General features: G+C 42.5%; 1 long non-coding RNA gene across 10 annotated transcripts; it reads left to right on the forward strand.

The window, feature by feature from the left end:
• Positions 1 to 407: 407 nt before the first annotated feature.
• On the forward strand, positions 408 to 5,569 carry LOC123069879 (uncharacterized). 10 transcript variants are annotated; one of them, XR_006433146.1, is made up of 7 exons: positions 427 to 1,211; positions 1,766 to 1,866; positions 1,968 to 2,786; positions 2,911 to 2,971; positions 3,465 to 3,568; positions 4,180 to 4,990; positions 5,087 to 5,569. It is a non-coding gene; the product is annotated as an uncharacterized lncRNA (long non-coding RNA). The 10 variants fall into 10 exon arrangements; XR_006433148.1 differs by having other exon boundaries at positions 4,180 to 4,485; positions 4,567 to 5,569; XR_006433153.1 differs by having other exon boundaries at positions 4,180 to 4,485; positions 4,616 to 5,569.
• The last annotated feature ends 2,339 nt before the right edge of the window (positions 5,570 to 7,908 follow it).

Here is a 7,908-nt window from a genome sequence, read left to right on the forward strand (position 1 = left end):
AAAAAGTTACGAGCGTAGCTGCCCTCACGAAGCTGCCGGGACGGAAGCGTCAAGAAAAATTCACTGCGCATCCAACGGCTAGAGATGGCCATAACAAAAATCGGACGGCTCCAAAGGCTGATAGCGTGAGGGAGCTCCTAGGGTGCCCAGTTATAATGTCTTAATATATATATATATATATAGGGCTGAACTATTCTGTTATCCATATTAGAATATTATTCTGTTACCCCTCGCCCTATAAGAGCCGATCTGTAGTATCCAAACCGGTGGTGCCCGAAGGAAAAGAAAAACCCAGCCCACCCACTCCCGCATCCCCCGTCTCCGGCTGGATCCTGGCGATGGCGAGCCCCCCCACCTTCTCCCCCGTCTGGATCCCGGCGCCGCGCCCGCCCCCATCTTCTTCCCGGCGCCGCCCCGACCCCACCTTCTTCCCTGCGCTGCCCCGCCCCCACCTTCTTCCCTTCGCCGCCCTGCCCCCCACCTTCTTCCCCGCGCCACCCCCACCTTCCGGCGACGCGCCGCCCCCACCTGCCGGTGCCGCACCGCCCCCCACCTCCCGGCCACGCACCGCCCCACACCTCCTAAGCGAGGCCCGCCCCATACTCCGACTGGCCAAGCGCCACCGCACCACCGGCCTGCTCACTGGCGAGGCCCTCCTCCCCCACTGCCGCCATGGCCGTTCGACGCCATCACCGCAGGCCATTCGATGCCACCATCGCATGCCGTTCATCACGGCAGCAACCTGGATCCGCCCTGCTCCCTTTCCCAGCGCATCGCCGCCGACCGGCTCCCTCCCCTAGAGTGTCGTTGCGGCCCCAGCCCCACTTCCTTGCCGTGGCACAGCGCCGTCGACTGCGCCCTTCCCTTTCTTCCCCTAGTGCCTCGTGATGGAATCCAAGGGAGGGCCAGGCCGTTCACAGCCGCCACCCCCCTCAGTCCATTCAGCACCGCCAACCAAGGCCGTGCTCCCCTGCCCCCAGCTCACGCCTCCGGTCCCATGCAGTCCCCAGCACCACCGTCTCGACGTGCCGTCACGCTGTTTTACACGGGAGGTATTGGCCTCCTTCATCCGCCGGATTCGACCATCCCCTTTTGTTCACCTCCGCCACCCAAGGCCGTTCACCACTGCCACCAGTTCCCGTTCAACACCACCGGCGCAATCTCACGTGTCAACGACGCCCCTGTCTACCCCACACGAAGCTTCAACAGAGGTCCGGTTCAGAACTTTAAATACCTCTACTCTTTTGTTTGTGTACATATCTAAGAGGGAACTGGAAAAATGGAATTCAACATCACTAGTTTACTTAGGGGACGAATTCTGATTTTCTAGCAGTTCTAGTACATATGTTAGAAGAACTCCGAGTTGTATTGTTCTAGTCTGCTGTCATCGCAAGCTGCTATGATGTGTTGTCACCATTTATAATCTGTTAATGACCGGTATGTTCTTGTTGTCAGTTCATGTGTATCCTTGTTGTCAGGTTGTGTTCATGTTTTATAATCAGTTCATGTACATGTGTGTTTGTAATCACGGTGTGTTCTAATAACTTCTTTCAGAAACCACTTTGTAGCTCTGTTCAGCTATGGATTCTCCGTTCCCAGAAAGTTAAACATCAGTTCTTCTAATTTGTAAATAAAATGTAGTTTTTCAGATTAACATAAGAACACGGCTTCTTTGATGTAGTGCCATTCAAATTCTTATTTTAGTTTTGTTCATTTTCTTATTTAAGTTCAGTTTAAAATCTAATTTTAGTTCAGTTCAAGACAGATTATCATCTATCCAATACAGACGGAAAATAGAGTTGGGAGTGGACGACCTCGAGCTTGTCCAACCACCTTCATTGTGCTTCTCCAGTGCGTTCATGTGCGGTATTGCAAGCATTCCTGTGCCGCGTGCATGCTTTGGACTACGTGTTGTCTATTGTTATGTAGTATCTCCAGATTTTCTAAACTAACTTGCTCAATGACAGAATTGTGTATCGCACAGTACATGTATTACTACTAGGAATGTTCACAAATCAGAACTCAAAGAAGTATTGACATCACAACTACTGTATATTCAAGGAGTCGGGTTTTGCTCCTGCATCACCTCGTCTCCTCCGTTCGAAAAAAGCATCAGATAAGTTCACACTATGGTTTCGCTCTTTCGTATAATTGAGTCCAGACTCCTTCGGTTTTTGTTCCATAGAAATTAAAGAAACCTGTAGAAGTTTGGGGTATAAAATTCTATAAGTTCAAAACCGGGAAACTAGTAAGTTCAGACAAAATTAAAACTGTCAAAGAACGTGAGAGTTTTTGTCAAAGAACCGAGGCTTCCCCACGCCAGTACAAACTTTTAAAATGTGTGGATTTTGTCAAAGCAAAAACTGAATGGGTGGCAAGATGAATGTACTTGTTATTAAAAGTTTCCTTTTCAACTTCTCCTCTTAATATACATGAACTTGAATATCTTTTTAACCAGTTAAATATATAGGGTTGGCAAGACGACTATAGTTGTTATAGAAAAAAAAGTACATTTTTCTTAAAAAAGTTTCTGTTTGAACTTCTCCAATTAATATACATGAACTCAATTATCTTTTTAACATGTACTCACATGAGCTCGTTTGGATTTTTGTGTATACTTGTAACACAATCAGTTCAGATCTCGAGAGACCGTAAGTTTAGTCGGCCTTGGCATCACGAACGGGTTCAGTTCGATCTCGCATAGTGGGCATGTCCCTGATGGTGTGTCCGTCAGTTCTACTCGCACGAGTGGACGTCAGATCACGCAAGTGGGAAGGTCCCCGATGGTAAGAACTTGTTCTATTCCTGCTGCTATCAACCTGTTTGTTGATGTGCTTATAAGAAATAAAATATCCTTTTTGATATTTCTTTGTTGCCAACTAAAAAGCTAATATTTATGGACATGTGCAGTATATTCAGTTCAACATCGGGTGCTTCTTCAGTTCATCGTACTGTGCACTTCATCTTGCAGGTATGATCATTCTCTGCCCTTGCTAATGTATTTTGTAGTAACTTTGTAAACAGAAGAGATAGCACACTGGAACAAAACAACAGTGAAGAAAGATTCCCTATGTTAATTTTGGTGACTCTATTGTTTGTTCCATCACTTGTAGATGTATGCCTGACCATTTTTTCTCAAATTTGGCATTTGTCAAGTTGTGAGGCTACCCATTCGGGTGTTCATTTCATTGGTTAAATGTTGAATTTAGGATATGAGATTGGTAAGACCATAATCCATGGACCAGTCTTCAATTGTTATCCTGTAGTTCATTTTGGTCTTGAGGGGATTTGTGTCCAGAATGGGGGTTTTGATTGTTGCTGGTTGAATCTACTGACAACACAAGTTTTGATTTCTCCTGGTTATGTATCTCATGGTGGTTCACAGGTAGAAGATGGGATATTCAGAGCTAACTTTGTTGTTTTGGTTTGTGGCACTTAGATGGTTTTGAAAATGTTATGTACAGGTTTTTTCCCCGTGGATCCAGCACCTGTTCCTTGTGATCTGTAGCATCAGGAGACACGAGGTCACCTCCGGTGCCGCTGGTCACGTCAACGCCGTTAAAAAATGGTATATTGTCCACAAAAATATGTGTTTGCTTATCTATATTCTCTACTGTTGAATTATAGGGCAAACATTTTCTGAAACGAGGTTCTCAGGATGTCTATTTTAATTTCTGAAACACAAACTAGGTGCTCTCAGTTCAGTATGTGAACAATCATCAGTTCATGAAAAATACATATAACATGCTGTGTAGGATTTGGGGGGTGCCTAGTCTAGCTAAGTTTTCAAGTATAACAAGTGTGACAATGGCAATTTTTTTTAAAAAATTAATAGTTCAAGTACATAAGAAAAATCATAAGTCCAGTCTGTAATAAACAACAGTAGATGCAGAAAGTTCAATTTTGCTATATGTTTTTGGTATTGTAGATGTGTCCTTTTGTGGTGAAGATTTCAGCACTAAACTATGCAAACAATTTAAAAGTACTCAAGTCCAACTTGCAAACCCGTAGTAGTCCTATAGTGCAACATGCATCAAATTCAAAAATAGCAAACCTGACTTGAAGTAGTGTTTGTAAATTATAATTACTAGAACTCTTATTTCTCACCCTTTTAATTGCTGGCTAATTCTTGTAAAAATTAGTGGTTAATCTTGCTAATTACTTTGATGTGATGCCTAGGTGGTCAGTCCAGCTCCTGCAACCAATACAGGTCGTTGCCCCTTTTGCCACAACGACAGCAGCACAAACACGAATGTGGTCGTCCTCAACCAGTTCCTCACGCGGCCTCCGCGCAAGCCCTCTCATGTATGCTTACACCAAAAGTGCTTACTTGAAGGGGTAGGCATGGTGCTGATACTAAAAAATGGATGAGTAATCACAGAGACCATCATGGATGACGACAGGCCTACAGCTACTATGGTTTTAGTCAAGTGTTTCAGAAATGCGCAGTACTACTTTGTATCTGTCACTCTTTGTCAGGGGAAGGTGACTAAAGCTCCATATTGCAATTTCACTAAGCTATCCGGATTTCATTTAGTGTTTGAAATTAATTACTTTCTTGTCCAGTCATACTAGTACTGATGAAATATCAAGTTGACATTGTGCTCGGCCATAGGTCCGCCCTTTGTCTCTCCCTTCGGTTCAAGGAGCAGCAACAGCTGGCCTGCAGTGCCGCCATCTGAAGACAGGGGAGATGTCCGTAATCCCCTTATGGTAATTATGCAGGTGCGGAACCTCCCAAGCGCACGACAGCCTCATCCGTCCAAGTTGAGCACTGGGCGATGTCCGAGTTGAGCAATGTGCCCCGTCCAAGTTCCCATCCAATGTTGAACATTCAATTTTGTCATGTTGAATACTATACCGCTGAGTGCTATTGACAGTCAGTTATTTCTTCCTTCCATGCTGCACCTGGAGAGCTTAATCTCCCATTGGCAAATTTAATCTGTACCAGTAAGTACATGATTAATATTTTAGGATATGTGTGGTTCCAGTAAGTACATGAGTACTATTTAGCATGTTTGGTTGCTTCCGAAACTGAAAATGTCAGCGTGTACTGATGCATTTCAAAATTGTTGTGTGTTTTCAGGGAAAAATATTTGTCAGGTTTTTGGTGGCCAAGTGTTATTGATATGGAGATGAATAACTATGCGGATGCACTCCTGCTGTTTTTGCATCTCCTTCGCGACGACCTATTGCGTGCCCATGAACAAAAGAGCAAAGCCCGCCTGTAGCCTGAGCTATTCATCGCCTCGTCTCAATGGATCAGAGTTCATGGAAAAAAAATGTTTGGCATCCTGTAGTAGTTGTAGTCCTTAAGTTACAACAGTTCGATCATGAAAAAAACATCAGTACAAAAAGTATGGAGCTTCTAACGTTGTAGCGATTTCGTGTGAACACAAGGATCCTTCCTGGAAGGTAGTTGGTGGGTTATGTGCACGCTCTACATACATCCATGCTAGCCTATCCTGCTGTGTGCGTGTGATGGAATAACTCGCATCAGTTCTGACTTGGATCCGTTCTTGCCTATAATGCATTGAAAAATCATTTGTTTGCCTTCGTTAAGGCTTGAGAAGCATGTATCTCATTTATAATACGCTTTGGCATTTGGTCGATGATATTTATTGCATCCTTCATCACTGATCTTGAGGAGAAGATTCATTTGTGCATTTCTATATTTGTTGTGTAAATCTGTTAATATTTAATGTTTTAGGGATTTCAGGAGAGTGGAGGCTTGAGAAGCATGTATCTCATTTATAATACGCTTTGGCATTTGGTCGATGATATTTATTGCATCCTTCATCACTGATCTTGAGGAGAAGATTCATTTGTGCATTTCTATATTCGTTGTGTAAATCTGTTGATATTTAATGTTTTAGGGATTTCAGGAGAGTGGAGACCTGGAAGAGCACTTTCAGGCGTTATTGGCCATGACAATAAATGACCAAAAAGAGCACTTTCAATAGTCCAGGAAGACAACAACAACGAGAAAAATGCAATGATGCATCATGCTGATATTGATGAAAAGCTATGATTTTGTGCTCCTGTTTGTTATTATGTCAATGAGAAACCAATAGTTCTTTTCTTCAGGATTCGTGTTTTAATTGGTGAGGGATAAACAAATTTTCCTATTCAAGTGGAAGCTCCCAGTATATGATGGATGTGGGAGTTATTTTTACATTCACTGTTCGGTGCTTCTCTTTATGTAATGTTTTATGTTTTCAAGTGCTCGATGAAAATTTATGTTCCTAGTAGTTCATGTATTATTGTCTGAGGAGTTCATGTGTTACTGGCCAGTAAGTAAACCTATTAATCACTCTCTCAAGTGTGATGAAAAAATGGGTAGTAATTTGATGAAAAAATGTCATCGAGTTCAAAACACGCCGAGACACGCGACAGCCGCCCAAGTTCGGGCGTAATAAGTACCTCAGTACGAGTTAAAAACGGTGGTCCGTTCGGAATAAAAGAAATGGCAGAAATTCAAATTGTAAAGTTCAAGCAAAAAAAGAAACCCCATGAAAATCCTGCTTAGTAAGTACCTCAGTACAAGTCGTAAAATGAGAGAAGTTTAGAACAATGTTGTCAAAAAAATGTTGAGTTAAAAAAACACATTTTCCTTTTGAATGAAATATCATTCAGTTCGATGATACAAACCATACAAGTACATGTGTGACGATACAGTGAACCCTTAAAAACTTACGAGAAAAAATATTACCCAAAAAACGTAGCAAAGTCTAGTTAGTGAAAACACGCTTAGTACAAACCAATGCAAGCATCAGTACAAGTACCCTTTTTTTGGAACCATTCAAAATTACTCTACAAAAAATAGCTCAGTACAAACATACACATATATCAGTAGGACTACTCTGTTTTTCAAACGAGAAAACAGCAGGACCCGTCATGCCGTATTCAAAATTACTCTTAAACGGTTGCAAAGTAGAGAAAACGTTCAACATGACTAAGTTTTACATTTTCGATAGCTATCCAACGGTATATTATTTGCCATATTCCGACAAACTTTAAAAAAAAACCGCGTTCAAAATCAAATTTGACCGTATTCGAATTCGTTTTTAAATCGTAAGGAATTAGAAAAACATTTCTATACGAAAAAGTTGCGCATTTCCATAGCTTTCCAACGTCGTATCATTTGCGTCAATCCAATAAACCGTTTGCAAAAAATCGCGAAAATACGTTTTGCCCAGAATTTTACCGTTTTTCAAATTACTTTTAAACCATATAGAATTAGAAAAAATAATACATATATGGAAGATGCGGATTTTCACCAGCTTTCCAACGCCATCTTAGTTGCTCAATTCCGACAAACCTTTTGAAAATTGAGTCCAAAATACGATTCACGTTTTCGGTTTTGAAAAAAAACAGTTTTTTCAAAACTGCTCTTAAACCATAATGATTTTGCAAAAACGTTCAATATACTTGAAATATGGTTGTCAAGAGCTTTCCAACGATATATTACACGCCCCATTCTGACAAAAAAATTAAAAAAGTTTTTGAACTAAAGAAGACGATCTTTTAAACACAACTGAAAGCATTAGTTCAACCGCTTCGAAAACATCAGTACAACCACCTGAAATCGTCAGTTCAAAAAGGGTAACAGAATAGCCCAGATGTGTGTGTGTGTGTGTGTGTGTGTGTGTGTATATTATATATATATATACTGCGTTGGCCTCTTCTCTCCCCCCCCCTCACAGCTGGTGAAGGAGGCGTCCGGATCCCGTCGCACCGGGAAGGGGAGGAGGTGTAGTGTTCACTCTATCGCCTTCAGTGAGGGAGGCAATCCACTACCGGCTGCGCTGTTATCTTTCACCCAGCGCCTGCCCGGGAGGGCCACCGACCCCTTCTTCCTTGATGCCGTATGTAGTGTGGGCAGATCCGGCCTCCCGCCGCATGCCT

This window comes from Triticum aestivum, chromosome 3B, assembly GCF_018294505.1.
Source record: "Triticum aestivum cultivar Chinese Spring chromosome 3B, IWGSC CS RefSeq v2.1, whole genome shotgun sequence".
Classification (NCBI taxonomy): Eukaryota; Viridiplantae; Streptophyta; class Magnoliopsida; order Poales; family Poaceae; genus Triticum; species Triticum aestivum.